Source organism: Sceloporus occidentalis, unplaced genomic scaffold, assembly GCF_023333645.1.
Source record: "Sceloporus occidentalis isolate IW3139 unplaced genomic scaffold, rSceOcc1.0.p SCAF_2, whole genome shotgun sequence".
NCBI classification, from domain to species: domain Eukaryota; kingdom Metazoa; phylum Chordata; class Lepidosauria; order Squamata; family Phrynosomatidae; genus Sceloporus; species Sceloporus occidentalis.
The window spans coordinates 166,847,462-166,862,683 of record NW_028316982.1 but is presented as its reverse complement, the minus strand read 5'-3'; the positions used below and the strand labels follow the sequence as shown (position 1 = coordinate 166,862,683).

General features: G+C 38.4%; 1 protein-coding gene across 5 annotated transcripts in view; it reads left to right on the top strand.

The window, feature by feature from the left end:
• The window catches only part of NCK2 (NCK adaptor protein 2), a 77,857-nt gene that overhangs the window by 22,693 nt on the left and 39,942 nt on the right, over nt 1-15,222 (top strand). For 2 of the 5 annotated variants that reach the window (XM_089511380.1, XM_089511382.1), the window contains exon 2: nt 10,086-10,151. The gene's annotated coding sequence lies outside the window, so the exon portion shown is untranslated. Of the gene's footprint in view, nt 1-9,107; nt 9,190-10,085; nt 10,152-11,799; nt 12,062-15,222 lie in introns of those variants that run through there. The other 3 variants (XM_089511384.1, XM_089511383.1, XM_089511381.1) reach the window with 3 other exon arrangements.

Genomic DNA, 15,222 nt, shown 5'->3' with positions numbered 1-15,222 from the left:
AGAGTGGACTAAATGTTGTGAGAGTTTCAAAAGGGATAATTATGTTGTAAACTCATGTTCCAGATCTCCAATCCAGCATTGTTTTAATCAAAGCTGGTGTACCCATTTCCAAGGAAATGAAGAGTGGGGTGACTATGCTGCTTTACACCAGGTCAGACTATCCATATAGACCAATACTGGCAGTAATTCTCCAGGATGTACAGCAGAATCCCTTTATTTTATCTGCTACCCTTATTCTTTTTTAAAACTGAAGATGCTACTGGGTGAACCTGGTAAGGCTTGGATGCTCCACAGTGCACTACCTAGGTGCACCTGCTCCCCAAGGGGCTTTGAAATTGAAATAGGCAATGGAATCTGGAAAATGTATCTCATCTTTTGCTCTGAGGTCTCATACTTAATACATATGAATTCATATTGAAGTTCATCTCCCTCCCTTGTAGTACAGGAATGCAGTTTGAACATGAAAAAGAGAATTAGGAAGATTGGTACATCCCGATTCATCACTGTCCAAGGTAGTTGTTATGTTACCAATAAAGAATAATAGAGTGCTGAGTGGGAGTGCTCTGACTAGGCCAACGCAATATATGCTATGATGTCACCTCTTTCCAAATTTCCTCTCCCAAACAAATAACAAAATAGATTAAAGGAGGGAGACTTGTAACTTCATTACATCGTGTCATGTGTATTCTGTAACAAGCCAGTACAGAGGAAGGAGAAGGTGACAAGGGACTTCACTTACAGAACTAACTATACTGGTCCTTGTTAGAACAAACAAATGTTGGAGTTTTCTAGTGATAAAGCTGTCTGCCTTTCAGTGTTTTTCTATATGTACAAGACCCTTAGAGTCTGTCAGCAATTTGATATTATCACATGCCAGAGCAAAATGTGTCTGTGTTCAAAAATGTTGGGATCATTAAATACCTAAAATGTACCGTATTTTCCGGCATATAAGACGACTTTTAAACACTCTACAATTGCGTCAAAAGTCGGGGGTGGTCTTATACGCCGGGTTAAGCCCGGGCACAGAGGGCGCAAGAGAGCCTCGCAGCCCAACATGCACACCTGCCCTGCTCCATGGCCTGGCGCATTTGCCGCTGATCTTCCCTATCTTCCAGGCCTCCGGAGGCCCCTTGAAGCCAGCGCACGTGCGCACAGCCAGCTGCCGGCTTCCAGGCCTCTGGGGGGGCCTTGAAGGTGGCGTGTGTGGGTGCCAAACCCCCTTAATTCGGCCTATATTAGGCCAAGGCGCTGCCTGCATGCAAGGCAGGGTTTGCAGGCCTCAGTAGAGGCCTGGGGAATCGGCGCACGTAGCCGCTTTTTAATTTTATTTGGTATGAAGAGGAGGTTGTCTTATACGGTGAGTATATCCCAAACTCTATATTTTAACTTGAAAAGTTGGGGTGTTCTTATACGCCGGAAAATGTGGTATGTGTATTTTAAAGTCAGATTAGATTTCATTCCATATGGTTTTTAATCATCATACAGAAAATTAATCTCAGAGTGTCACTGTGTTTGTATATTCAGGTGATGATTTATGAAATGCTTTTTATTCAAATGATTATTTTCCTGAGGTTTTTAATATCCTGTTGATTGTTTGGCTGTGGGATGGGAAGGAGGAGGGTGTGGTAGAGTTAAGTTTCAGCAATAGTGCTTGAGTGTTCTTTCATGGGTGTTGAGAAATGTGCTGCAGTAATGCATAGTAGTGGTAAAAAGAGGCTTTTTTTCTTGGTGTATATTTTCTCAAATGGAAAGAAGGAGATTATCCCTTAAAAACATAGCAGCAGTCTAGTTTTCCTTGTTGGCTTTATCTTTGTTTTGTACTTTCTTTTGAAGCAGCCCAGTAAATTCAAATGTATGATTATTTGAGACTTCCATAGTTAAATATATTTTCCCAGTGAAGGATTAAGATAGCTGTTATGCTAATCAAAGCAGTAAGAGGCATTCAGTTTTCTTCTCCCCCCAAATTAATGTCTTACTTTGAATGAACACTGCCCATTTGCTTCAAAACTGTTTCTCCCCTTGATCACATCATGCAAATAAATTATGTGCCATTGGACATTGATGCTGAACTGTCATTGTGTCTACTGCAATTGGTGGAATTATGTGAGAGAGTTATTACTATATTCTTATAACAGTTGGAGACAGTATTATTAAATCCTTACTATATTACTTGGGAAAATTAATAAGAACAGTTTTCCCCCTACCATTTTCATTTGTATCTCTGTTACACTCACTGTGTATCTCTGTTGAATGAGATGCATTCCATTTTTCCTGTATTTGTGCAAGATCATAAATGGCCAGTGTTCTTTGCCCCAAAGGTTGAATTTAATTCCCTGGATTGTAAATCAGCAGAGCCAGTGGTCAAGGATTCTGATTGTTGCAGTTCAACAGCTTCTGAAACTCAACGTTGGTAACTGTTACATTGGTGATGCTAAGAGCTTGCATCTAAATTTTGTTTGGTTGTATGACCAATTCGTCTCTCCTGTAATCACTACAGTCTTTGTTGCTGTGTGCTTTGAGTTTTGGCAACCATAAGGCTATATCACTGGGTTTCCTTAGCAAGATTTATTCTGAGATGAGCTTTGCCTTTGCCTTACTTTGAGTGTGACTTGTCAATGTCACCCAGTGGGTTTCCATGAAGAATTGGGAATTTGACCCCCGGTCTCCAAAGTGATAGTGCTTAAGCCACTACCAAGCTGGCTTTCTCACTGGATTCTACCACAAAATATTCTTTTCAAGAAGTGCCTTTTATTTAAAGCAGTGGTTCCCAATCTTTTGGCCTCCAGATGTTTTGGACTTCAATTCTCAGAAGTCCCAGTCAGTATGCTCATTGTTCAGGAATTCTAGGAGTTGAAGTCTCAAAAATCTAGAGGACCAAAGATTGAGAACCACTGATTTAAAGGAATAGAGGTAGTCCAAATGGCACTACTAACGTTGTTCTTTAGATTCACACCATTTTTATATTACTATAGAGCAATATCTGCAACCGGTGGCATCAAGCTCTTCTAATGCCAGTGCATTACAAGGATCAGTGCCAGAATTACATGTATCTTTTTAAAATGGAATTGAGGTCAGAGGAAGGAAAATCACGTGTTCATACGTCTCAGAATAAAGGTGTCTGTGCCAGCTAAACTTGGCTGGGGAAAAGTATTTAATGAGTGTAGCTCCATAACCCAACATCTGAAGGTAGGATCAACAGGAAGATGTCTGAAATGTAAGCTCTCTTGGAAGGGAACATTTTCTAACTACTTATGATTTGATATTATATGTCTTCCTGTGTAATTTTTTTTTAAAAAAAGAAAGAATCCAGAAGTAACCATCTTTTAAATCCTAGAATCATAGAGTTGGAAGAGACCCTAACTCTTGCTTTTAATTTTTTTTTCTTACCTAAAACAGGACAAGGAGAGTGTTTACATTTACACGGCTTTTGGGAAACACAATTTGACATTTTGGAATGTGGAGGGAGTAGCCCACTGAGGTCTGGGAAGGCCAACAGTGGCCCCTGAATTCTCATAGGTTGCCCACTTCTGTCCTACAGAGCATTATAGTTATCACCAGTATTAACCAGCAGACCAGAATTTGATTTCCAACTCAGCCATGAAACCTATTGGGTAACCTTGCCTAAGTCACATGCTCTCAGCCTCAGGGGAAAGCTATGGCAAACCTCTTCTGAAGAAATCTTGCCTAGAGAACCCTGTGATATGGTGCCATAAATCGAAAATGACTTGAAGGCACACAACAACAACATGGTGATACGACCTTAGAATCATGACATAGGAGTAGAATAGTTTTATTCTATTTCAGATTTGTATCACTATTTAATTTGGCCTTGCTTGTGAACTGTTTACATTTTGCTTGTTGTTTAATGTTGCTACCTCAACTGAGGCCCAAAGATTTCAGTTAACAGAATATACCATTTCTTCAGGAATCTCCCTGCTTAGTCTTGACTTGCTAAGAGTTATGTTTCTCAAAAATGATGAACTGCATAGCAACTATGACTTTGAACTGTGTGGAAATTTTGTGAATCATTCCTTAATTTGAGTCTTAATGTTTAAAGACTTGTGGTTTGTTTTGTTTGTTTACTGTGTTGGTTGAGACATGTTCTTTAGATAAGGAATGACTTCAAGTAATCATTTCCCCTTATATTTTCATGGTCTTTAGTGCTTCACTGTTGGTCTTTAATGCAAGCAAAAGCTTTCTGTGATGTACATGGTCCTGTAATTCAGGATTTTTCAAGATCCACAAATTTTTGGACAGTCAGGAGAGAATGCAAGTAAACAAGAAATAAGATTTTTTTAAAAGTTGGGAATGAAATGTGTGATCATAATGAAATAACTTTACTGTTATTTCAGTACCCTCTATAAAAGTGTTATAACACAAGCAGTCTAGGAAATAACGTAGACTTTATAGGCTTAGAACATCAGAAATACTGGGACTCCAGATGACATATGAAAAGTTAAATTTATAGACATGTTAAATAAAAGAAATCCTGGACATATAATTTTATTAAAGTGTACTTCCTTAGGATTTCTGTGATGTAGTAGAGCTTTAAAATGAGAATAACAGTTGCATTATCTACAGAAATTAATTGGAAGAAAAACTTCAACTAAGGGCTAGCAATATCTACATTATTTTATATTAATGCAACATTTAAAAGACACAGCTGATGCCTAGTCCCATATAAACAAAGTAAACAAGAGCAGGTAGAAAGAATAAAATATATTCCCAGGCAAAGGCATTCTTCTTATATATTTGATAGAAAGCTCCCAGAGTAAGGATTTTCTTGATGGAAAACTTCATGTATTAATTGAATAGGCTGTTAAAACAATATGTGCAAAACAGCTATTGTTCCATATATTGCTGCGTGGAGTGGTCAATCAAGAGCATAATGAGTTAAAATTATACCCTTTTCAACAGTTTCAAGTGCTCACATCTAGTAAATAGTGCAATTTAGGCATGGAAAAATCTACAAAATGATGATATCATCTCAGGAATGTGTGTAATTGAAGAATAGTTATATTGAAAGTAATCTCAAAAACTTTATGGCCTTAGTGTTATTGGTAGTTTCAACCTGACTAGATTCATTGAATCAATGGGATTTACATATATGTTAACTCATCATTTAAGAAACTGATAGTTGGGACCAGCAGTAGGGTTCACAAAGACATTTGTTGTTGTTATTGTGTGCCTTTAAGTCATTTTTTTACTCATAGCAACTCTATCACAGGGTTTTCTTCACATGTTTCCTCAGAGGGGGTTAGTCATCACCATCCTGTGAGCCTGAGAGAGTGTGATTTACTCAAGTCACCCAGTGGATATTTATGCTAGAGTAGGAGATTGAACCCTGATCTCCAGAGTCTTAGTCCAACACTCAAAACCACTACATTACACTAGCTCTGTATTTTATTTAGTTATACCTAAGAAATCACTAACTTGCTCTAACTGAAGTCCCATTGATTTCAGTGGGTCTCCTTCAAGGATGACTTAATCTGGATTCAATTTAGTGTTCAGAAGAACTTTTCTGTTTTGTAAGTAAATATTATTAATTCTGTTTTGATAGCTGAAGGTTTTATTTATTTCGAGTGTCGTTTATTTATGTTTGTATGTGTATGCATATTAAAATAAACATTAATTACAGGAAGATTGATTTTTATCTTATTACAAATGCATGAAGTTTGTACCAACAACAGAATTGAACACTATAGGCTTGTTTTTAGTATATAGTTTCCAAAATGTGTCCTTTTCCTTACATGTTCAAAATCAAGATGTAGCATTGTTTGTGTTCAAGTGTCAGGACTATTTATGGAGTTAATCCATATTTTAGTATGATTTCCACATCTAATCCTATAGGACATTCTCAGAGTTCTGAAACAGAAATGACATGATTGGATTTGTGCTCAAATATTGTATTCAAATAGCTTTAAAGATGCCATTAGATTGACAGATGAGACAGACGCTATAGCAAATCTCTAGCAGAATATTGTTTGGGGATTTACTATGTTCTGTCATCAGTCTTTGACACAAGTCTAGTAAAATAAAAATGCAAAATACAATAAAGATGAACTTTGAAAAGGAGGGAGTTACTGGAGTCCAGAGAAGAAAGCTTTCTTTTTGGTCAATCCACGAGTCAATTTTGCTGTAGTCAAGAATACTAGTATGCCTAATTTTATTTTTTTAGGGTTTGCTAGATGGTCAGATATTGTTGAGTGAATTAGGAAAATAGCATGCTGTTAAACTTGCTTAATGCTCTTCATGACAAGTTCTCTTCAATTGTTCTTATGTTTGCAAAGCTAAACCCATTCAAGCTTAAACCTTTTCAGGGCTGATTTTTACCTCAAGCCAATCATTTATGGATAACAAGGAGAAAAGCATTCCCTTTTATGAGCCAGTTGTACAGTGGGCCCTTGGTATCCACTGGGGTTTGATTCCAGGACTCTTGTGGGTATCAAAATCCATAGATGCTCAGGTCCCATTAAATACAGTGGCATAGTAAAATGGAGTCACTTATATAAAATGGCAACATCAAGCTTTCCTTTTTGGAATGTTTTTTTAAAAAATGTATTTCAAGCCATGGATGGTTGAACCTAGGAATACGGAGGGCTGACTATATTTCAATAGATGTTTGGTATGATATTTAAGACATGAACAGCTGAGATTAAACCTGCATGCCAGGCACTATCTTGGGGTACCTATGCATCCCTCTGCTTTGGAAAGCTGCTTCTTTTAGATTCTAGATGTTTTTATTTCATTTGGATCATGCAGAAGGCTTGGCAGCAGTTTTGTATCCAATTGGTATCATTCTATTGATGCAACACTTTCTGTGCCATTGGAGATTTCCACTACTTCTACTGGGGGACGTAGTTTTTGGTGATTTCCCATTACCTCTTCAGCTTCTGTTCTTTCCTTTTAGATCAGCTCCAGAGCTGCAAAGTAGGATAGTGCGAATTGCAAATAAGTACAAATAGACAAACCTCTTTCCCCTCTTTTCTGCTGACAGAGTGTTTCTGGTTACTCAAAAGGTCATTTCATTAGCACAATAACAAAAGTTAAACACAACCTACTGTCTTTATCCTTCCACTTGAATATGACTCTGTTGTTCCCCCATCCCCCACTTCATGGAAACTAGTATGATTGAAGAGATACTGCAAATGCTGAAAGGAATGTGTAATTTTAAAGTTGACCTTTTATCACAGTGGTGTTCTCAAAGAGATAGTCCTGTTAGACTGTGCCAGCATTGGCCTGTGAAGAAAAAAAGGTGCTTGAGAGAATAATCTGGCAACATCTGTGAGACTGATAGTATCAAAAGGTTGTGCTAAAATAAATCAATCTCCAACAGTGGCGTTCCAAGTGTTGGTGTCACCCAATGGAAGTGCTGGGGTGGACGTGGCCTGCCCTACCCTCCCCCCTCTCAGATGCTTGTGGAGCTAGCCCAGGCATTGGGGAAGGGGAACAGGCACACAGATGCTCCTTCCTCTTTCCTCAGTGCCTTGGGAGCTGGGTATGTTTAGCCTGGAGAAAAGAAGGTTAAGAGGTGATATGATAGCCCTATTTAAATATTTGAAGGGATGTCATATTGAGGAGGGAGCAAGCTTGTTTTCTGCTGCTCCAGAGACTAGGACCCGGAGCAATGGATGCAAGCTACCGGAAAAGAGATTCCACCTCAACATTAGGAGGAATTTCCTGACAGTAAGGGCTGTTCAACAGTGGAACACACTTCCTAGAAGTGTAGTGGAGTCTCCCTCCTTGGAGGTCTTCAAACAGAGGCTGGATGGCCATCTGTCGGGGATGCTTTGATCTGGATTTCCTGCATGGCAGGGGGTTGGACTGGATGGCCCTTGCGGTCTCTTCAAACTCTATGATTCTATGATTCTAGTGCAGTCAGCAAAAATCAGATATCCTGACCTGTATGATTGGAAATGCTTTCAACTAAGGGAAGACAATGATTTAATAAAATGTTGTTTTTGAGGCCATTTGTCTGGTGAAAATGCAGCATCCCACATTACAAGCTTATGTGGTGGTGGGGGGGAGGAGTGATGAGAGGCATATGAGTAAACACCATTGCATACACTCAGGAATGGGGTAATCTCAAAAGTCAAAAGCAGTTTCTGAATACCTTGCTGAGTAGTTCAGTCTGAACAAGCGTTCTAGAGGAGAGACCTCCTCGGTCATTTAAGGGTGTGCCTAAATGAAGTTATCGGTGTGTCTGCAGCTAGCTCTTTGTTCAAAATATTACATCATATTATTGAACAAGCCCTTACCCTTTTAAAAAAACTCAGTTTCTCAGCATTAGAGCCAGTTGTGTCTTTGAGAATTAACAACTGGTTCTGTTTATAAAGTATATATTTTTTGCATATTATCCAAAACATTTCAGTTGGGTGAGTGAATCATCATTGGAGTAATGTATGTAGATGCACATTTGCCTGCATCAGTGGGGAGGGGAGGGATCTTGGTTGGGCACTCTCTGAATGACCAACCCCTTCCTTCTTTGTCCACCCTCCATCTCCCTCCTTTCTCACCTACTTTTCTTTCCCCATTTGGGGCTGCCTGTGAAGTGGTGATTGATTCCTGTTTCTACTCTTCCTTAGCTGTCCTTGGCAACCCAAAACTCGGGCTGGTTGGGCAAGGTTTTGGGTCTGCTGCTGTTGTTGCTAGAGAAGTCAGCTGAGAATGACTCAAAACATGCACCAGTTAGAGGGTGAACCCAGTTCTTGGTGAACCCAACCAAAACAGCCAGTTGGGTGAACCAGTACAAACAGGCTGAATGAGATAATGAGTTAGAGCTCCAAAAGAGACAAGCAGGATTTTTGTTTTTTAAAAAAACTGGATTAGATCTAGAGTGAAGAGAGGAGCATCCCACAGTGGCACAGTGGTTAATAGCGGGTATTGCAGCCACAAGTTGTGAGTTTGAACCCAGGGCTCCAGGGTTGATTCAGTCTTCCATCCTTTTGTAGGTTGATAAAATGAGTACCCAGCTTGATGGGGCAATTGCTTACAGATATAGAAATGTAATTGCTATTGCTATTTGCTCTGAAATGAGGAAATGTGTTTTTGGCCCCACAAAAAGAGACTACATATCTTCAGGTCAAATTCGCATCTCTCTTTCATAGATTTGGCAGTGTACAGAGAGATCTGTGAGTCACTTGGACTTGATCCTTGCAACATCCTGTGGACAATTCAAGAATCTCTCAGGCACGATTACCCATTTGTTCTTTATATTCTTTTCAGTTTGTTTAAAAGCAACAGTTTGAAACAACAGAAAGAAAAGGCAAAAGTTATAGGAGAATATTCACTGGTGGTGTTCTGCTGGCAGAACAACAGAACCAATGGAACTTGGAGTATGATTCTTCTGAGTACCCCCTCCCCATGCTTATCGCAGCTATGTAAACTGGAAAATGCCCTGGAAAAAGGTTTTGGACATACGGAAAGTTGAAGGGAGAAAAGTTCGACTATGAGCTCCACAGAATGCTTAGTTTAGCCCACTGATCCTCAAGACTCTGGCCTTCCAGATGTTTTAGACTTCAACTCCCAGAATCCCTGACCATTGGTCAACATGCCTGAGGCTTCTGGGAGCTGAAGCTCAAAACACCAGGAGGACCAGAGTTTGGGTATCATTTGTAGCCCACAGTTTGTCAATTAAGGATGTAATTGATGGGGGTTTACTTTTTTTTATATAATAAATTTTATTGGTGCATTAACAAAACACTTATTTAACAATCACAATATTAGTGAACATACAAAACAACAAACAAAAGAAAAAAACAAAACACAAATATAAGCAAAACCTCAAAAACCAATGGGGTTTTACTTTTGAGTAGATGAATATCGGATTGTGCTACTCATGTTTTAAATTCACTTCTTTTTAAACTATATATTTGAAAATTGATTAGCAAATAACATTGCATGAATTAAAGTGACTTTAACCTCCTAGTTCTTTCTTTATTTCTGTAAATATTAAGATTGTGTGTACATTCTACTTTATATTAATTTAAAATCAAAACATTAAAACATGCTAATAAGCCAGTATGATTAATTTTTTGGGGGGTCATCTTTAAGTTTTTCATTGAAAGTATTTCTCTTTGTTTCAGAATCTTGGAAGCATAATTTTGATCAAGACTTAACTTTCATTGTCTGGATCTTGAGTTGTGCCAAAGGTAAGTTTGTTTTAATTTAAGTAAATGGGCATTGACAGTCTCTTTCAGTTTTTCAGAACTTCTCTATAAGTTGAGATGCCTATGATTGCAGACTGAAGAATAATTCCAGACAGATGAAAGTATCCTCTGGCATGAAACTTCTTTTAATCATATGCGTGAATAGTTTATATATTTAGTGGGTATTTTTTAAAATACTGAGTTGCTTGTGAAACTAGATTTTTTTCGGTGTAGTTCATTACCAAAACTAACATGCAGTTAATTTAAGAAAAGAAAAATTACTTAGAATTTTTAATGTATGCTTTCTCAAACACACAGTAGAGATAAAATATATGGGGCTAAATCCAGTCCTACCTAGAGTACACCTATTTAAATCAGTGAGACTTAAATTAATTGCTAATCACAATGGAATGAAAATGAAGTCCCATTCATTTCATTTGGTCTACTCTATATAGTGATCTACTTTTAACACTTTAGCCCATAGTAGTGGCAGTAATTTTACATTATTGTAGACTTAGATACCTAGAGGCTCTTCTACCCACAAACTTAACCTCCAGGACCAACCCTTAACGCATACAGCTATTCAAACTGAAACAGTCAAAGTACTCTTTAAACAGAGGCTTCCATCATAACTGTTCATTCTGAAATATAGTTCAGGATGTCATTGTTACTCTGCATTGTAGAGAGAACAGCAAAAGAAAGTTCCTGGGTAGGAAAAGCTTCTCTTAGGGAATTCAGCTGCGGCTGGCTAGCCAGTGAAACATGGGATGAGACAAATAAGAAAGAAACTGTTGTAGGACTTCTGTTATTGTTGACAAAGGGTTAAAGAACCGTATTTCTTTTGAGTGATCCTGAGAATACTTCCATTCTTCCCTGTAAACCAACATTTGAGCTAAGAAACACTGTAATTCTTCTACTGTGCTTTCATGTTCATTGCTAGAGAAAAGAATGCAACTATTCACTTACTGTCACATAACCTTGCAGTCTATGGAACCTGCACATTTATGGAGTATGTCACATATTTGACTTTGCTACCTTTGTGAGTAGAATTTGGTCTGAACATGTTTTCATGTGATAATGAGCATAAGAGTAAGCACTCACATGATCTCATCAGTTATCTTAATGTTGCTACCATAATCCCAAATGAGGAAAGAATGAGTAGATTTATAATATTGGCCTTGTTAAGAAGTTGAATGACAATGTTAATACAACTTCAAGTAATGCAGATTCTATTTATTTTACACACACACACACACACACACACACAGAGAGAGAGAGTGTACCCTTGGTACACACTGTGTTTGGTTCTAGGACACCCCATGGATACCAAAATCCATAGATGCTCAATTCTTTAGAATTATTTTGGGGGGACTATTTTCAAGCAGTGGATGGTGGAATCCATGGATGCAAAATCTGTGGATACAGAGGACCAGTTGTATGTGTGCAGTGACATTTCCTGTCATCCACATTCCTAGCAGAGTTGTAACTATCATTCATACTACCTTGGACTTTATTACTGAGTCTGTTACTATGAACTGTGCTTTCTTCCAGAGTCTGTATTGTCACAGCTGTGATAATGAGCATTTGGGGATTATGTGGGTACTTCTCTGATCATGTGAAAGGATGTTGTGGTGTGTTGCTTACCTTGCAGAATCAGAATGAGCTAGAAAGACATAATGATGCTGTAGTCGGAAAGCAACCAGGGACAAAGTGGCACATTGGCAGCAAAACTGGCTTGGGAGCCAAAGAAGAGAAGCAAGCTAGGGAAAGATAAACAGAAAACCAAAGTTCAGTATTGATGTTAACAAACTTCAAAATCTACAAAACAGTGATACTTCTATTGGGCCATCTAAAATGTATGAAATACATTATGCAAGATTTTAAAGCTCTACTGGCTTCTTCATCAAGCAAAGGTATTAAAGATACAGGAGAAGGGGAAATAATACAACCATAAGAGTCACAGGTATATATTTTGTCTTGAGGTGTTGCTTATGTTGCTCATGGTGATCACCTGTGTCTCCAGAAGGAATTGACTGGGAAGGTGATTGCACAAACAAAGCATGCATGTGAAGCAGCCATGTTCCTAATGGAGAAGAACCAGTGGGAGCTTCCCTTACTTTGGCCAGTAAATACCTTCTGGTGCAAGGAGTTTGGGGAAGAAAGAGGAAACCAATAAAAAGCCATTCATATTACGTTTCAAGTACATTTTTTCAGGCTTGCTAGATTTTTACACCTACACTGTGGAATGATGATTCTTTTTGATATGCTAAATCTCTGTTATCTAAAGAAGATTACATAAAGAATAACTAGCAGAGCTTGGAAGAACATATGACTGTTTCCAAAACCTTTTAATATCTGCATGTTTAAAAGACTCTAGATTCTGAACAGCTGAGCCTGTCTTAAATAAAATCAACTCAGTAAGGACTGTGGAAGGTCTTTTTTATACGCTGATAATGTATGTTATACCTTAATGCTGTAATTTTTTTAAAAGAATGAACTAGTTACTATCTACTGAATTTACCTGTAACCTGTTGAAGATTGATATTTACAGCATACATGAATACATGAAGCCATAAGGTCATTTCTGCTTATGAATAAATTGATATAGTCAGATAAATTTTCCATTATGATAAAAGTGTATAATTAAAAAGCAAAATCCATCACCTAACTACCTAAAGAATAAATGGCTTTCTGGAACCCATAGCATAGGGCTGCAGTGACTGAAGACAAAAAATTACTAATCCTATTAATTAACCCTCTGTGAGAATATAAAAATGTCACACTTCACAAATTGTATACAGTAACCTTTAAAACTTCAGCACACTGTAGCAATCTCATATAACTCATAGCAGTTCCATTTTTTTCTACTTTGCTTCAGATACTGGCAAGAGATTTCTCATCAAGTAACAATAATGGCGGCAAATAATGGAAAACCGGCACCTCAAGTGTAACAGTGCTTCAGTCTTGGCTGGTGGCCCAGTGGCACTGGCTCATAGCTAGAAACAGCCTGTTTCATTATAAAAGAAATCTTCTGCATACCAGAAAGAGAACAATATTTCTCCTAACATCAACCAGTTTTTGGATTTACAAAGATGGTGATCATCTGAGATCACTTTTTCTGAGATTATAGCAGTCTGCAAGAGTACCAGTCTCAAAATGGTAGTGTTGCTTGCAGTGATAAGCATTTGGTTTTACACAAGGAAAATGCATGCAGTGGACAGTTACTTCTCTAATTCCCAGAGGAGATATACCACACTTGAACTAAAGTGTATCACAAGACACCCATTTCCATTGCTTAGCAATGAAGTTTGGCTTGGATTTCTAGTGTTTTCAGTCATTTCAGTCAGCTGTGAAGGAGCTTAGCAAAGACAGCATTATGAGGCTTTACAACCAGGGTGGAAATTGTGTGGTCCTCTAGACATTGCTAGGCTGTTACCATCCTCCTCCACAATTGGTTGTCTTAGCAAGGGCTATGGGAAGTTACACTCCAACATTTGAAGGGCCACACTTTGCTTATTCTTGCTTTTTAGGTTTCTTTGAAGAACTCTGCTTGTATGTCCACTGCTCGCTCTCTCACACATGCTTTACAGATATTCCTGTGTTTTCTGCATGTATCTGATGCATCAGGCTAGATACTTAGTTGAAGGTGGTTTGGGATTGACTCTCTGATCCTCACTTTAATGGAGCAGGTTTTCATAAGGCCTCTCTGCACTGGGTCAGTCCACTACATGGTTTGGTATTGTCTCCACTCCTCTCCCACAGCCTAAGCCATGAGCAGCTGTCACTTTTTACCTCTGCTGAACAGGCGGGATGGGTCAAGCGCTTGTGGTTTGTCAGAATCAGAATACTTCCTTCCCTCTATGGCTTGCCTTGTAAACTGATGTTTCTAAGTTGCAGAGAAACAATACAGAACTCCATTGGCGAAAACACACACATGGCTTTATTCTGTAACTTATGGCTGTGTTTTCTTCTAGTTTGGTGTCATTTATTGTTTCTTTCCTTGCCTAAATTCATTGCCAGCAACAGGCACAGTATCCTTTGCCATCTTTCTTTCAGTTGAGCATGGAAATCATATTTTGTTGTTCCTCATTCTCATCCAGGGCCTATGCAAGCTGTTAGAAGCAATTTGCTTGTTCCTTTTGGACTTTTTTTTATATAAAAAAGATTTTTTTAAAAAATTGGAACGTGGTAAGAAGAGGCAGTTTAATATACAGTTGGCCCTTCAGAGCTGTACACTTCACATCTGTGAATTTGATCATTTGTGGATCATCATGCCCCATATTATTAAATGGTGGTGATGTGAATGCAGTCACACTGAAGCTTACACATTCACATTGCTGCCATTTAATATGTGATGTGATTATTCACCTAGTTCATTTCTGCAAGGAGTCTCAGAACTGAAACCCAGTGGATCCAAAGGGCAAACAGTATTTGTTTATGGCTTCTTAGCCTACTAGGACTGCCTAGGTGACATACACAGTATAAAAACATCAAAAACATTGTTTAAAAACACATCAAATGCACATAGTTAAAATAGTCCAGAAGCCAACCTTCTTTGTAGAGCTCAATAACCATACAAAGCAAATCATATGAACATTTTGAAACTTTTAAGAAATCTGTACCAATTCTTAGGATTTTATGCAGTTGCCTTTACTATGATTAAGGCTGCAGTTGTATATGCACTTACCTAAGAAAAAGCTCCATTGACCTTCTGGAAAGATATGTACAGAATCACAATTTTCATCATATGGCATGCACAGTGCTGTGTCCATTGGCTTGCGTAGTAGAAAAATGCAGCACTCTGCCTAAAACAGCTGGGAAAGGGAAAGCCCAGCATCCTAAGTACCTTTGGGATGACAAAGTGCTTGCTATGAGGTGGATTCTTGTTGAGTGGTGGAGGAGTGAACCCATTTTAAGGGTCACGATCCCCTTCCCTCATGTTAGTTAAGGTAGAAAGTGATGTTGGCATTGGCTTACACACATGTGGAAGGTAATCTGTTTCCCAGAAAAGGGCTGGGGATGGAGGAGAAGATGGAGTACTGGCCAGAGTTGCCATACATATCTCTAACCAGTT